We start from the raw sequence: 17,252 nt of genomic DNA, 5'->3' as shown, positions 1-17,252 counted from the left end.
GAACACAGCCAATCTGGTTGGGACTAAGGTAAATCAGAATGCAGGGTAAAAGATGACAGTGTCTGTATTGTAGAACTTCACCTACTATAGGAGACCAAAGGAAGAGAGCTTTATTTTACTCCAAACCTAAATTCTTTATAGGGCACAATCTAACCCAATCTGTTGGGTTTAAGCAGCCCAAACATATGGAACTTAATGTAATTCAGTATACCTTAATGTAATGCCCAGATACGTGCCAGAGTATGCTGGGAAGCTAATTAAAAAGTATTGGGGACAACAGTGGCTCAGTGGCAGAGTTCTAGCCTGCCATGCCAGAGACCTGGGTTTGGTTCCCAGTGCCTGCCCATGTAAAAACAAAAAGTATTGGAAAAGTCCCTTGAGGGAATGGAGAAAAAATGTGGATCGACTAAACTTTCCCACCTGGGAAACCTCTGATACTGTCTCAATCACTACGGACTCCCAAATTCATAGGCCAAGCCCTTGATATTGAGGCTTGTTCTTATGAAGCTTATTTCTGTAGCAGAGAAGCTAAGCCTACCTATAATTATGTCTAAGAGTTACTTCCAGAGTACCTTTTTTGTTATTCAGATGTGGCATTATCCTTCCCCATACATGGGTCATGACATCGAGGGGTGTGAGTCTCCCTAGCAATGTGGGGCATGACTCTCAGGAATAAGCCTGGTCCTGTCACCATGGGACTGATAATGCCCTCCTGACCAAGAGGGAGAAAAGATATGTAATGAAGTAAGGTATCAGTGACTAAGAGAGTTCAAATAAAGTCGTGAGGCTATTCTGGAGGCTACTCTCATGTAAGCTCCTGCTGGGTACTGCTAATTGCCATGATTTGCCCAGCTCCCACCAACATCATTGCTGTTAACCATAATGAACACCCAGGGCTGTTCCTGAGATTCTATCAAAGTTTCAGGCACTAATTTTACTTTTTAGACACCAAAAACCTTCAGATGGTTCCTAGGCCAGATAAGTCCTGAAATCCAGAGGTGTCAGTCTTTCCAAGAACATCAACCAGTTCCATCCCCCTAACCTATATTGTTGACACCTCCTTTCAATGTAAAAAATTTAGAATTGGCATAGCCTGAATATCCCTAAAGATTGGGAGAAGGACCAAAAGAGGAGGCGTTATAACAGAGAAATTAGGATTTAACAAATGAGTATGAATACTGAATCATTATATTGGAATTTTACTCTCAAGTGTCTTGGAGCAGTTAGAAGGAAAAACCTGAAATTGCAGCACTGTAACTAATACCAAACTTTGAAATCTGTTCTATAACTACTTGTTAAAATGTACCTCAAAATTTATTGTTTTTTTTAAATATATGTTATATTTTTCAATAAAAATGTTTAAAAAACTGAAGGGAAAAATATATACTAAAATAATATTTGAAGCATATAATACACCACTTTAATCACTAGACAGACTATCTAGATGGACTATAAATAAGAAAACAGAGAACTTGAATAATATCATAAATGAGCTAGACCTAAGAGACTTGTTCAAGAAACACTGCATCCCAAAACAGCAGGATATATATTCTTCTCAGGGTCGCACAGATCATTCTCCATGATAGACACATGTTGGGTCAAAACAAGTCTCAATAAATTTAGAAAGACTGAAATCATGCAAAGCATCTTCTCTGACCATAATGTAATGAAGCTGGAAATCAATAAGAGGTGGAGAACTGAAAAATCCACAAATACACGGAAGTTAAGTAACACTCTCTTAAACAACAGTTGGTCAAAGAAAAAACTGCAAGGGAAATCAGTAAATACCATGAATGTAAGTGATAAAACAACATATTAAAGCTTGTGAGAAGCAGCGAAGGCAGTGCTGAGATGGAAATTTATAACCGTAAATGCTTATATTAAAAAAGAAGAAAGAGTTAAAATTAAAACCTAATTGCACACCTGTAGGAATTAGATAAAGAGCAGCATATTAACCCCAAAGCAGGCAAAAAGAAACAAAATAGCAAATATTAGAGCAGAAATAAATGAAATTAAGAATAAACAAAATCAAAAATTGTTTCTTTGAAAAGATCAATAAAACTTAACACTTTTAGCTAAATTGATTAAGAAAAGAAGAGAGAAGAAAATAAATAAATGGGAACTCCTCAAAATTAAACACTTTTGCGCATCAAAGAACTTCATCAGGAAAATAAAAAGAGGGCGGGCCACGGTGGCTCAGCAGGTAAGAGTGCTTGCCTGCCATGCCTGAGGACCCGGGTTTGATTCCCGGTGCCTGCCCATGTAAAAAAGAAAATAAAAAGACAGCCTACACAATGGGAAACAATATTTGGAAATGATATATCAGATAAAAGTCTAGTATCCAGAATTTATAAAGAGATTGCTCAACTCAACAGCAAAAAGACAGCCAACCCAATTACAAAATGGGCAAAAGACTTGAACAGACACTTCTCAGAAGAAGAAATACAAATGGCCAAAAGGCATATGAAGAGATGCTCAACTTCCCTGGCTATTAGAGAAATGCAAATCAAAACCACAATGAGATATCATCTCATACCCACCAGAATGGCCATTATCAATAAAACAGATAATGACAAGTGCTGGAGAGCATGTGGAGAAAGAGGCACACTTATTCACTGTTGGTGGGAATGTCAAATGGTACAACCGCTGTGGAAGGCAGTTTGGCTGTTCCTCAAAAAGCTAAATATAGAATTGCCATATGACCCGGCAATACTATTGCTAGGTATCTACTCAGAGGACATGAGGGCAAGGACACAAACAGACATTTGTGCACCAATGTTTACAGCAGCATTATTTACAATTGCAAAGAGATGGAAACAGCCGAAATGTCCATCAACAGACGAGTGGCTAAACAAACTGTGATATATACGATGGAATATTATGCAGCTGTAAGACAGAATAAAGTTATGAAGTATGAAACAATATGAATGGACCTTAAGGACATTATGCTGAGTGAGATTAGCCAGAAACAAAAGGACAAATACTGTATGGTCTCACTGATATGAATTGACATTAGTGAATAAACTTGGCATATTTCCTTGGTAACAGAGACCATCAGGAGATAGAATAGGGTAAGATATTGGGTAATTGGAGCTGAAGAGATACAGATTGTGCAACAGGACTGAGTGCAAAAACTCAGAAATGGACAGCACAATACTACCTAACTGTAATACAATTATGTTAAAACACTGAATGAAGCTGCATGGGAGAATGATAGAGAGAGGAGGGCTGAGGGCACAAATGAAATCAGAAAGAAAGATAGGTGATAAAGACTGAGATGGTATAATCTAGGAATACCTAGAGTGTATAATGATAGTGACTAAATGTACAAATTTAAAAATGTTTTTGCATGAGGAAGAACAAAGGAATGTCATTACTGCAGGGTGCTGAAAATAGATGGTAATTAATATTTTAAAATTTTAACTTATATGTGAGACTAAAGCAAAAAATGTTTATTTGGTACAAAAAAAGGAGAGAAGATGCAAATAAATAAAATCCAAAATGAGAAGGGGATATTACTACCGATCCCACAAAAATAAAAAGGGTCATAAGAGGATACCATGGAGAACTGTACACCAACGAACTAGACAACTTAGATGAAATGGACAAATTCCTAGAAACATACACACAAACTATACTGGCTCCAGAAGAAATAGAAGGCTTCAAAAGGCCAATTACAAGTAGAAAGATTGAACCAGTCATCAAATACCCACCAGTAAAGAAAAGCCCAGGACCAGATGCCTTTAGAGGGTAATTCTATGACTCACTTCAAGAAGTATTTATACCAATCTGGCTCAAATGCTTCCAAAAAATTGAAGAGAAAGGAACACTACCTACTCAATTCTATGAAGCCAACATAACCCTAATAACAAAGGCAGATAAAGATACTACAAGAAAATTAAAAAGTTCAAACTTTTATAAATATAGATGCAAAAATTCTTATAAATATAGATGCAAAAATTCTCAATAAAATACATGCAAATAGAATCCAAAGGCATATCAAAAGAATTATACACCATGATCAAGCGGATTTTATCCCAGGCATGCAAGTGTGGTTCCATATAAGAAAATAAATTAATGTAATACACTACATCAACAAAACAAAAGGAAAAAAAAACATGTGATCATAATGTCACAAAGAAAGCATTTGATAAATTTCAGCAGTCTTTCTTGATAAAAACACGGAGAAGAAATAGAAATAGATGGAACATCAACATGATAAAGGGCATATATGAAAAACCCACAGCTAATATCATTCTCAATAGTGAAAGACTGAAAGCCTTCCCTCTAAGATCTGGAACAAGACAAGGAGATTCACTGTCATAACTGTTATTCAACATTGTGTTAGAAGTTCTAACTAGAGCAATAAGTCAAGAAAAAGAAATAAAAAGCATCCAAATTGGAAAGGAAGAAGTAAAACGTAGACTGTTTGCAGAAGGCATGATCCTATATGTGCAAAGTCCCAGAAAATAAACAAAGTAACTAGCACTAATAAACAAATTTAATGAAGTGGTGGGGTATAAGCCCAAGACACAAAAATCAGTAGAGTTTCTATATACTAGTAATGCGCAATTTGAGGAGGAAAACAAGAAAAAAAATCTACTCACAATAGCAACCAAAAGAATAAAATATCTAGAAATAAATTTAACCAAGTATATAAAGGACTTATTTATAAAAACTATAAAACATTCCTAAAAGAAATCAAAGAAGACATAAATAAATGGAAGGTCATGCCGTGCTTATGGATTTGAAGATGAAGCATCATTAAGATGTCAATTCCACCCAAAATAATTTACATATTCAACATAAGCCAAATCAAAATTCCAAGAGACTACTTTGCAGAAATGGAAAAGCCAATTATTAAATTTATTTAGAAAGGTAAGGGGCCCTGACTAGCCAAAAACATACTGGAAAGGAAGAACGATGTCGGAGGACTCACACTTCCTGACTTTAACACAAATTGCAAAACTACAATGATCAAAACAACATGATACTGGTACAAGGATAGATATATTGAACAATGGAATTGAATTGAGAGTTCAAAAATAGATCCTTACTCTATGGCCAACTGATTTTGACAAGGCGGCCAAGTCTGCTCAACTGGAAAAGAATGATAGTCTCTTCAATAATTGGTCCTTGGAGAACTGGATATTCTTATGAAAAAGAATGAAAGAGGACTCCTGTCTTACACCAAATATATAAATTAACCCAAAATGTATCGAAGACCTAAATATAAGAACCAGAACTATAAAACTCCTAGAAGAAAATGTAGGGAAGCATCTTCAGGATCTTGAATTAGGCAATGGTTTCTTAGACTTCATACCCTAAGCACCAGCAATGAAAGAAAAAATAGATAAATGGGACCTCCTCAAAATTTAAAACATTTATGCTTCAAAGAACTTTGTCTAGATAAATGGGACATCTTCAAAATTATAAATATTTATGCTTCAAGGACTTTGTCACAAAAGTGAAGATATAAGCTACTCAATGGGAGAAAATATTTGGAAACTACATATCTGATAATGGTGTAATAGCTTGAATATATAAAGAAATCCTACAATTCAACAATAAAAAAGACAAACAATACAATTTTTAAATGGACAAAAACTTGAATGGAGATTTCTCTATAGAGGATATACAAATGACCAAAAAGCACATTAAGAGATCCTCAACATCATTAGTTATTAGACAAATGCAAATCAAAACCACAATGATATATCATTTCACATGGCTACTATTTAAAAAAAAACAGAAAATTACAAGAGTTGGAGACGAAGTAGAGCTGGTGGGAATGTAACATGGTGCAGCCACTGTGGAAGAGAGTTTGGCAGTTCCTCAAAAAGTGATGTATAGAATTACCATATCACCCAGCAATCCCACTACAAAGTATATACCCAGAAGAATTGAAAGCAGGGACTCAGACAGGTATTGCACACTAATGTTCATAGCAGTATTATTCACAATTGTCAAAAGATGGAAGCAGCCCAAGTGTACATTAACCAATGAATGGATGAACAAAATGTAGTTATATCCATACAATGGAAAATTATTCAGTTGTAGAAAGGAGTGAAGTTCTGCTGCATGAGACAACATGGATGAAACTTGAGAATATTACATTGCATGAAATAAGCCAGATGAAAGGATAAATGTTGTATGATCTCACTGATACGAACTAATTACCAAAGCAAATTCTTTGAATTAGAATTTAGAATGCAGGTTACCAGGGGATAGACTGGGAGTAGAGAATGGGGATTTGATGCTTAATTTTCACAGAATTTCTATTTAGGTTAATTGTAAAGGTTTGGAAATGTACGGTGGTGATAATAGCACATTATTGTGGGTGTATTTATCAGTGCTGGATTATGTATGTTAATGTGGCTGAAAGGGGAAGTTTCGGGTCATGTATAGGACTATAATTAAAATTATAAAATAAATACTACAAATAAAGGTGATATTTTTCGCCTCCATCTGTTAACTGTTTGACTTCTCTTTCTCAATTTTCCCAAAACCCAGATGGAGAACAGAATTATTGCTTATGTTATTATGTTGTAAAATTTCTGGAATGTCCTGACCAACGACTGGCTTGAGGGAAGTGTAGCAATTAAGAGCACAGGCTGTGGGAATCAAGGTGTCTAGGTTCATATCCATTTACCAGCTCTGTGAACTTGAGCACAATGTAACCCTGGTTTGCCTCAGTCTTCCCTCTATAAAATGGGACCAATAATACTAATGCCTACTCACAGGGTTACTGTGAGCATACTATGCTTGCCTGGCCTAGCACACAGACTCCATAAGCCATTACTGCTATCGTTAAGCCACAATTTGCTTGGTGGGATGTTTTGGCTGTCAGGTTAATGTTCATTCCAAACAGTGAACTATTCAGCTTGAGTCATTACTAAATCATAGATTACTAGAACCAAAAGGGACCTGAGAAATCTTAAATTTAGATGCTCATACAGAGGAAGATGAAATTGAGGTCCAGAGAAGTAGCAATTCCCACAAGGTCACATAGGGTTGACCCTAGGCAGAGCAGTCTCCAATTCCTGATCTACTAGTTTTTCTTCCACCTCAAGTTGCTTCTCTCATAACTATGATTTCTGTTAACTGCTCTGTGCACATTTACTCTCCTTGCCCATGTTATTAAATCTAGTCACCAACCACATTGCACCTACTAGGGTACAATATTAGACCTCAATAAAATTTCAGATATTATAAAAGCAATAAGAACAACAACGATAAGAGGTATAGATTCCTTAGCTTCACATTCTATTTTTTTCCCTTTGGAGAAAGCTGAGATATGACTTGCCTGGGATAATTCATGTAAAAGAAATCCCATTAGAAAAACAAAACAAAACAAAACTGTCCTGTTGTCTTACCAGCATCCCTTGTTTTGCTTTGCTTTACAACCAAGAACATTTTTAAGGCAGATGTTTATTTCTTGACTGTTCTTCTAGCTCCAATGCTTCATTCTAGGAATCACACTGTTTTGTTTGTAACATCCCAGGGAGCACAAATAAATATAGTATTGACGTGAAATCCCTGTGAAGCTAATGAACTATTTTATGGAGAATGAGGCAGGAAACCTTTTCATGAGTAGTGCCATAATTAATTGGATGTGGTCACACAAAGCATGCTTTCACAAACAGGCAATTTAAAATAGGAAATTTAGAAGGTCACATGTGATAGCATAAAAGGTAGAAAATCACTACTTTCAATCATCAATCAACCTGGAAGTCAAATCAGACCTTTTAATGTATGTTTTTAACTGAGTACAATTTGCCTAAATTTCTAATAGGAAAGGGTCTTTCTTTTGTATTTTTATAGCTAATTACCAATTACATACCATTAAGAATCTGATACCTGTCATGTTTTAACCTTAGATTTCCCAAGTACAGGACACAAAGATGAGCATAAAAAAGTCAGAGGTGATTATAGTCATTACAGCTAAAGGAGCACTTTTCTTTTTAAGCCTCCAGTGTTACTTCATCTCAGAATAATCTTTTTCAGTGGATTTAGGATAAATGCCACAGGTATCCATTGGTTAGGTTATATATCTATGCATGCTCAGCTTTTCTGCTGCTGGTGACACCTGTACCTATTTTTAGGGTCCAAGTAAAGGATAACTTTTTTTTTCTCTTTTTACATATCTTCAGGAGTTGATCTTTTTAATTATTTATAGATGTTGTAATCCCACCTAAATTCACAATACTACCAAATTACAGCACTAACTGCATGCACATTAAGAAATTAATTAAAATGACCAGCATCGATTTTCATCTCAATCAAAGTATATTTAAATTGCCAAAGGAATACTATTTTTTATTTTCCACAAATTATTGGCTGTCTATGGAGTAACATGTGTAGAATAACAGGGAAACTAAGTATCTTATGAATTATTTTATGAGACATGGATCAGATAACAGACTAACGGTTAAGAGCTAGAGTTCTATGAATTGTTCTGCCACTTACTATGCAACCATAAGAGAATTACTTAACTTCTCTGAGCTTTAGTTGCCCCTATGGGGATGAGTGAGATTGACTTTAGAGGATGCTGTGAAGAGTTAATTGCATAATGCATGTAAAGTGCCTAGCCGAGTCCCTGCATAGGAAGGAGAATGTACTCATTACGTGTTATCCTGATCATATGATACCTTAGGACACCGAAGAGAAGGATGATGAAGTTAGCAGATTTTAAGGGAATTTAGCTCCACCTTAAACTTCAGTTTGAGTAACCATGGGGTAGTCCAATAGAGCTGTTTAATGGGTTTTGTACATAGTATAGAGGTCAGGAGCAGAGATCTAGATTTTGGAGATATGCACAGATCAAATGGATCATAAAGGAAGATCAAGGAGAGGGGATAAAAAGAAAATCATTAAAGAGAACCCCAGGAAGGCCCAATATTTATGAGATAAGCAGAAAGGAACAACTGAAAAAAGAGAACTGACAGAAGAACCAGGAGAGGCAGATATCACAGAATCCACAGAAGATTCAAGGAGAAGGGGATCAGAGTATCACCAGGATGAGGCCAGAAGATAGTTCTCTGTATATGATAATTAGGGATATAATCTCCGGCTTTACTAAGAACAATTTCACTGGCTTCTGGGGCACTTTTCTTTTTAAACCGAACAGAGGTGAAAAGTGATTGCAAGCCCAGGAAGGGGGTGGGTTGTGATTTTCAGAAGCCTGGCAGGGAAGGGAAGAAGAAAGACGGCAGTTAGCTTATTATGGGGGTTGTGCAGTGTGGAGAGGATGGCAGCAAGTGTGGTACACTATGTTAGCCAACCATTGAAATTCATTTTCTTTTTTCCTAAGTGCACAGCTAGACTCTATTTCCCCGCCTCTCACGGTTAGGTGTCACCATTTAGCTAATTCTTGATAAGGAGAATTAGGTGAAAAGTTGAAATTATGTATTCATTTTAGGCAAAGATTTTTAAGAAGAAGGTGTATCTCCTCCAAGGTCTCTGAAAGGACACTTGTCTAAGGTTCACTACTGCCCTTGGCTTCACCTCATGGGAAGCTGTTTCTCTCCTTTACCTTCCATAGCTCCATGTGATGCTAGCATTGGTGAGTCTGTCCCCTTTGAGAAGTGCGGGGTTTTTGCTGCCCACTCTCTGTTAGCATTAAGAGGTGTTAAATAGTCACAGGTTATGTTGGCCAAGATCCTGGTTTCTTTGGTATTATAATTTTCCTTAAAAATTATATGGGTTTCTGCTCTTTTTGTGTCCCATGAAGTCCAGAGTTCTTTCTGTGACAGTTCTCATGCCAGATCGATTGACTGATGTATGTATGCATGTATTTACAAACATTGTGCTCTCCCAGCAAACTAACCATTCTTCATAACATTTTTAAATAGGAAAATGTGTTCCAAGTTCCAAATGGTAACATAAAAATAAACATCTGGAAGACGGCACATTTCTAAGATAGAGACTGCATTTAACAGAAATGTATAGGAATTGTTTTGAAAATTCCAGTGTATAAGATGATGAGGATATTTTTAGTCTAACGGGTTCATGTCTATATAGATTTTGGGGTAGAGATCAATTAGGACACACTGCCACGAGCTCTTCTTTTGGACTCTACTTCTTATAATTATCCCCACCCCACACTCAATCCCCATTTACATGCACACTGTTCTATTCTAGCATTATGACTATAATTGGCAGGGCTGATTCTTACTTGTGTCAGATAGAGTGAGGAGGTAGGAAAGTTTTGATGGTTAGAAAGATGTTCAACGAGCCTTCCAACTCCACACTCATCACTGAGTACAGTCTATACCAGCAGCACATCCCATCCCTCCATTCCCTTAAGGGTCAACTCATTTTTTTTAACTCACACGTTTACCTTTCTCTGTTGTAAATCTGACCAAGCACACCAAATTCTATTACATGATGTTGATCGCAGGTGATGACCGTCAGCCTGCAGAATTCAAAAGTGGTGCAAGCGGTTTAGTCACTAACATGACTCCAGGATGTTTGGTTTAATGGGTTAAACCACAACCCAAGGAAAGATCTGATGAAGAAAATGTTTATATCAATATTCCAGAAGCATCAGTGCAAAGCAACAAAAATACAGTTCAACTAAAATTTGTCGTTTGGAAGCTTCCCTCTGTCGAATGATTGGAACGTTAGTGTAATTACAGTATTACCCTCGAGTCCCGGTTTACAGCAAAAGACTTGCAGTTCACCTTCTATAGTGATGTTAAGTGCTGCTAACATACTGCAGAAAGCACCTTCTCTGACGATGTCCCTGGAAAGACATCTGAGTTTTTATTCTGCTCTTCTATTTCAGGCATCCTTAGACCATGCTCATGAAGTATTTTTACCATCATATATCTCAGCTGCATCCTCTATCCCACCTGAAGTACAGCAGCCCCAAATAAAAACAGCTCTGAGCATTATGATAATTATTATTTATAATTACTTCCTCACAGTATGCTGGCTCATAAATTTTAATGGTGCTCTCCTGCAATAGTGACCATCAAGCTTCCGGGCATTTATGGGGATAATTGTTTACCCAAATAGAAATAATGTAGTGAAGTAATTTCATAATCAGCCTGAATAGTCCCTGTCTCACTCTACCCTAAGTCTATTTTAAATGCAAGGGGTTTGAGGAAAAGGTAGAGTTGATGGCTATCCCATTTTGGAAATTTAGTGTCCACATACTTACTCCTGATATTCAACATCCTGGCAGAGACCTGGATGGGTGTAAACCAGCTCTAATGCTGGAAGACAAATTTACTGCCAGCAGCTGGAAGCTCATTTATTCCAAAGAACAAGAACGAGCTGGGCTCAGGAAAGGAATCATTAGAGGCTGTCCAACCTGCCTCCCTACCCCCACCCTCACCTCATATCCGTTGTTCACTAGAAAAGGGATGGGAAAGAAATCAAGCACAATTTAAAAAGATCCTAGAAATGGAATGTGTCTTTGCATAGAGATACACCGCATAAGTGGATTTTTACTTTAGTTCTACGTGTATAGTGGATTCCCTTTATTTAATGAACGTCTCTAGCACACTTAAAAAACATCATTCGACAGAATCTGGAGAACACAGGGACTAGAAATGTGAGAAATCCCTGACAATCACACATAATTTGGAAAGGAAGAGGAAATGCCTTTATAATCATAAAGGGGGTCTTGAAGAAAATATGATTTTACATTATCTAAGTTCAATTAGTATGCATGCTTTTTAAGTAGACATTGTTTTAATCTGGGTTCCCGTAAAACCAGAGCCTGCAAAGATGATTTAGGTGCAGGTGGCTTATCTGGGAGATGATCACAGGAAACAGGACTGAAGCGAGAGGGAGGGTGAGACATGAAAGGAAAAAAAAGGCAATATAAGGACGTTATCAAGGTCACTGCGGTGGTAAGGGGGGTTGATTCAGCTATAATTTCCTGAAAAGCAGAGAAAGCCCTCCAGAATTTCCCTGCTGAAAGACTTTGATAAGCTGGAGGCTCTATCCACTGACGCCACTCGTCTATTAGGTGAGGATTTTCGTGGAGTGATGCGTGCTCCTCCACTTCCAGAATGTGCTTGCAAGAGTGGACTTAGGGAGCGTGCCCTGAGCCAGGGGCAGACTGCAGAAAGCTGAGCAAAGCGCACAGCAGGTGGGGCGCTGAGCATGCCCACACCAATCAGGAAGGGGTCACGGAGTAGTGTTAGAGCCCCTGGGGCACCTGCTACCCACGTCCATGAGTAGGGAAAGATTGGTTTAGGATGACTATGTCACCTGTATCGAGAGTCTCTAACAGTGTTCCACATGCAACCTTTGGAAGGTTGTTCATATTTGGTGCCCCAGTGTGACAAATAACAGGTTTTTTGTTATTTTCAATTCGGAACTACTTTGTGTCTCTTTACTGACGTCGTTCTAGTGGTTCTTAGGCTTTGCTGAAATTTCCATTATATCTTTGCGCCTAGAACATCTTCTTGAGTCGTAATGTGGATCATAATTTCAAGAGAAGAATGCGGATGCATTTATTATTTCATAAAGCTTTTAGTCATTAGTATGACTTGTATTTTGGAAACAACTGATAAATGTAACTATAAAAATGAGGAAAAAAAGGAAGGCCACAAAACTGCCATAAACAAAATTAAAGGCAAACAATTAGGAAAAACTTTATTTGCAGGAAAAGAAGCTATAATCAGGAAAAAAAAGTGTCACAAAACAGTAAGAAAAAAGATGTGTAGCCCAATATAAAACTTAGTAATTTATATGAAAAAAATGAAAATGGCAAATAAACATTCGAAAATAGATACCAAAAATAAAAGTGAAATATACAATAAATTTTAAACCGGCAATTATAAAAACGATTATGCCAAATATTGCAGGGCTCAATGAAATGGGCGTCTCACGCCCTGTTGCTGGGAGTATAGAGTCGTAGTACTCAGAACATCAAATTGGCAACATTAATTAAAAAACCCAAAATATAAATCTATTTTCTGGGATATATATGCAAACAACTATTTATACAAGTGCAAATGCCCATTATTTATAATGGCAAAAAAAAAAAAAATCACAAATAAAATGAAAAGCTAACAATAAGGGTTGGTTAAATAAATTATTCCTACATGGCTACTTACAATCTGGCTTTCAAAGTACACAAGTATTTTGGGAAAAAGTCATAATATGCAAGCAAAAAAACAGTTGGTATTACAGCATGTATTTTGTTTTTAACACATGAAATACATATATAGAAAAAATTGGAAAGTTATATGCCAAACGATTAATAATTATCTTTGGGTAGTAAAATTTCCAATGATTTCCCTTCTTTTCCACATTTTCTATGGTGCACACATGTACTTTTAAAATAATAATAAAGATAATTATTTCACAAAAAAATCTATTTCAGTGATAAAGTTAATTATCTAACTAAGACTTGAAAGGGTGGCTCCAACTACTTTTCTGTCTTCACACCTTTTCTTTAAGGACTTTTTATCTTCTAAAGGGATACATGATTGGAATTTATTATATATATATATAATAGAATGTTGTTTACGCTAAATCCTATGATTATTTTTCTTTGGTTAAAGTATTTTTACAAGAATGCAGAAAGAATTTGGAGGCATCAGGGTTAGAAATCCCAGATATTTTATAGTCCTAGCATCAGAAGCTACAAGGATACTGAATATGTTGTCATGTAGGAGAGAGGGGTATATAACAGAAGGGTGAAAATTAGAGAGGAAGGGAAAGGTCAAGAAGGAAACAGGGAGGGATAAGTTAAAGAAACTCAGATACAAAATTACAGAATATAGCTTGGATGTTTGACATTTGTTCTGGTTTGGTTTGGTTGGTTACTTTCTCAAGACCTTAAATTCATAAAAGCTATTAAAAGATAAAACTTCTGGGTTCTCAAATATGGCACTTCTGTGTGTGAGGAACATCAGTGGTGGGAAATAGAAAGAGAAGCATTAAAATCTACTGAAAGTGAATAGTAAAAATGGAAAAAGTGTCCTTTGAATACAGGAAATTTGATAATGTTCTCTCTTCACAAACCTAAGGTGCTCCATAGTTACTGTCCAATGACTATGAATTTGACACACACAAAAAAGACAACTTGATCAATTACCAAAAGTTTCTTTAGTAATCATAATTCTGATTCTAATTCTTTATGTGTCTGTGTGTGTGTGTGTGCTGTATGGCGGGGTCACAGCTCATTATTTTTCCATGTGAGTATCCCATTATTGCAGCACCATCTGTTGAATTTTGCTTGTTTGTTTTGCCTGTTTGTTTTTTGGGAAGTGCATGGACTGGGAATCAAACCCAGGTCTCCGGCATGGCAGGTGAGACTTCTACCACTGAACTACCCTTGCACCCCCACTTCTGATTTCTATATGACTCTCATCAGTATTTCTGACATTTCAAGGTGTGGTATTGAATATACAAAGGTTATACAAAGGTTTGAAATTAAGAACATGTATGAGAATATTTGACAAAAATCAATAATGAGAAGAAGATTGAAATTCCCATAGTCTCTTTTTGGTGATCTGTCACTGACTTCTCACTGTGACAGTGCTCCATGGGGATTGAGAAGGAGAAGACTCCAAGTATTATGAGTCACCACTCTGTGGGTGATTCACCTGTCATCATGGTCTGGCATATTTTTTCTTTGTTTGATCTTTCCTTGTTGGACAAAGCTGACAATATCTTAGCACAACTGAAAACAGACTGGAGGAAGAATTTGCTGAATATGGGGACTGAACAATGGAGAATCAAGTCAGAAAATTCAAGAACACTAGTGCAGGTGGCTGAAAAAAGGTAAGGCAAAAATAAATAAAGTAACAAGAGGGCAATCGCAAGGTGGTAATTAATCAAGAGACAGACACACAAAGTCATAAACCATAATATAGGAATCAAATTAAAACTCAGGATACAATGGACCCTTAACCAGAGTCCAAATACAGAGACACACTTTTAAGGGCAGAAATGTAGTCCCTAGCAGGACTGAGATTCTAGGGAAAAGAGGTCAAGATAGGAACTATCTAACTAGCTAATGGGGATGCAGGAAACTGGTATACCAGCAAGAGCAGCTAGAAAAGCCACTTGAAAATGGAAACTTGAACAAGTGTGTTTTGATTTCACATATTCTCTTTGGCCACAAAGGATTGGTCCTAAAGTAAAGGCCAAAATAATGACTAATGATTTAAGTTGTCCCAGGTTTGCGGCGCTACAGGAGCCATGAGCCAGACAGTTAACATAATGCCATACTCCCCATAATTCTCTCCCTAGCATTCTCAATTTGATAAGTTTTTAGTATACTCAGAAACTTTCAAGGCCATCTTTTAATCCAAACTGCAAGTATAATTTAAATAACTTCAATTAAATAGCATGTTACCATTAACATCTGAGGCACAAACATTACTTCTCTTTCTTTACGTACCCTTCCTATTATTTCCCACGACTCCCATTACCAAACCTGATGTACTGGCCTCTATCTGGTAAATTCTGCCCTTTTGAGCACCCCATTAACCAGGCTGTGATCATGGGCTACCCTCTTAAACTTGAAAAGAGAACTATTTAATTTTATTTTCGGTGTCAGGAAAGGAAGCAAAGGCTAAGAAGCATTCATTCTAGAGGTAAAGCATGCTCTGGAGTGTAGCCTCAGGGGCTAGAGGAAGAAGTCAGGGAGAATCTGAAGATGTACAAATCCTGGTTCTGACAGGCGCTAGTATCAGTCAGATTACAGGGCGTTTCCAGGTCAGACGCAATTAGTCTGAATTTGATTCCCAAGATCGCCGTTCTCTCTCTGGCCTGTAGAAATCATTCCTGTAAGTTCAGGGATCTGTGCCATATGCCAGATGACAGACTTAAGAAAAGTATATTTGTGTTTGATTTTTTTTTTTTTTTTTGAGACAGACACCTTTATAAATCACTTCTCGGACTTTTCTAAACTATTATGATCAGAGATTAAGATCTATTTGTTTGGGAGGCTCCCATTAAGGAAGGACTGCAGCCATATTTAATTAAAAGAGACTTTCTTCCTTATGCATTTGACCAAAAATTTTTCATTCAGTTATTGTACTACATCTCTTCCTATTTGTCCTCAGGGAAAATATGGAAGAGTTACACACCTTTATATATATAGATCAGTTCTAGCCTTATATCTGCAAAAGAGATGGCTTGGATAGCTCATTCCTTTAACCTGCAGTGACCACGAGAACAACAAATTTCCTTGTCGCCCCTTGGGGTGTTCTTATGTCACCTCCCCCCTTACTGTGGACATCCAAATTGAGTTTAGTTCAATCCAATAATGCACTTTTACCAAAAAGTGTTGTCCTTTGCATAAATAATCTTACATTCTTCCCCTTACTAATATTATTATCATTATTAATAATAATATTATCATTATTAATAATATTATCATATTATGATTTTAGTCCAGCCATGTCTTTATCATATACCTCTGCAATGAGGAGCAACAATTTCCTATATATTGTTATTATACTGCCAAAATCTCTACTCCTCATTGTGTCTTTTTCTACTCCCTGTCACTCATGTCTTTTTCTTCCCACTTCCCTGGAGAAGAGTCTAACAGGGATAGATCAGGTTTTGGGGAGCCTAAGGTTTATACAGTTCAGACAGGGAGGATTTGCATCTTGCAGAACTTGTAGTTTTTCTCAGGCAGGGAGTTGAGAAGTGTGTTCCTGAGTGGTAATGGTGAGGCACTCTCATTTGGTAATCTTATATTAAATGGGTGAATGTTCAAAATGACATAGCAAATTTTTGAGACTGGATGTTGAGCTTTTATTTTTGAAATAATAACAAAAGCTAACAGTTATTGAGCCTTTCTATTTATGAGGTGCTATGCCAAGTGACGCACCACTTGTTTTACCCTTGTAATGGTTAGGTTCTGGTGTCAATTTGGCCAAGTGATGGTGCCCAGCTGTCTGGTGCCTGCAAGCATTGACTTGACCATTGCTGCAAGGATATTTTGGGTCTGGCTGATAAACCAGAAGGCTGGTATATTAAATCAGCAATCAGTCTATTGCATTTGTGGCTTTTTCAGCCAGCAAGCCTCTCCTGTGGAGTTTATCCAAACCCAATTATGGTGCCAACTAGGTGGCAATACCTTGAAGGTCTGGGACAAGGTTCTCCAGGAGGCTGTGTATGCTCTGAATCAGTGTCCACTGTACAGTGCTGTTTTTCCCATAGCCAGTGGTCACGGGTCCAAGAATCAAGGGGTAGAAATGGGAGTGGCACCACTCACTGTCACTCCTAGAGATCCACTAGGGAAATTTTCGCTTCCTGTCCCTGAA

The 17,252-nt window shown here is 37.0% G+C and overlaps 1 protein-coding gene across 1 annotated transcript in view; it reads right to left on the bottom strand.

Moving 5' to 3' along the window:
• The window catches only part of RAB3C (RAB3C, member RAS oncogene family), a 288,126-nt gene that overhangs the window by 226,145 nt on the left and 44,729 nt on the right, over window positions 1-17,252 (bottom strand). The window lies entirely within an intron of this gene.

Source organism: Tamandua tetradactyla, chromosome 9, assembly GCF_023851605.1.
Source record: "Tamandua tetradactyla isolate mTamTet1 chromosome 9, mTamTet1.pri, whole genome shotgun sequence".
Lineage (NCBI taxonomy): Eukaryota > Metazoa > Chordata > Mammalia > Pilosa > Myrmecophagidae > Tamandua > Tamandua tetradactyla.
The sequence above is the reverse complement of the archived record's forward strand: the minus strand, read 5'-3'. Positions and strand labels throughout refer to the sequence as shown.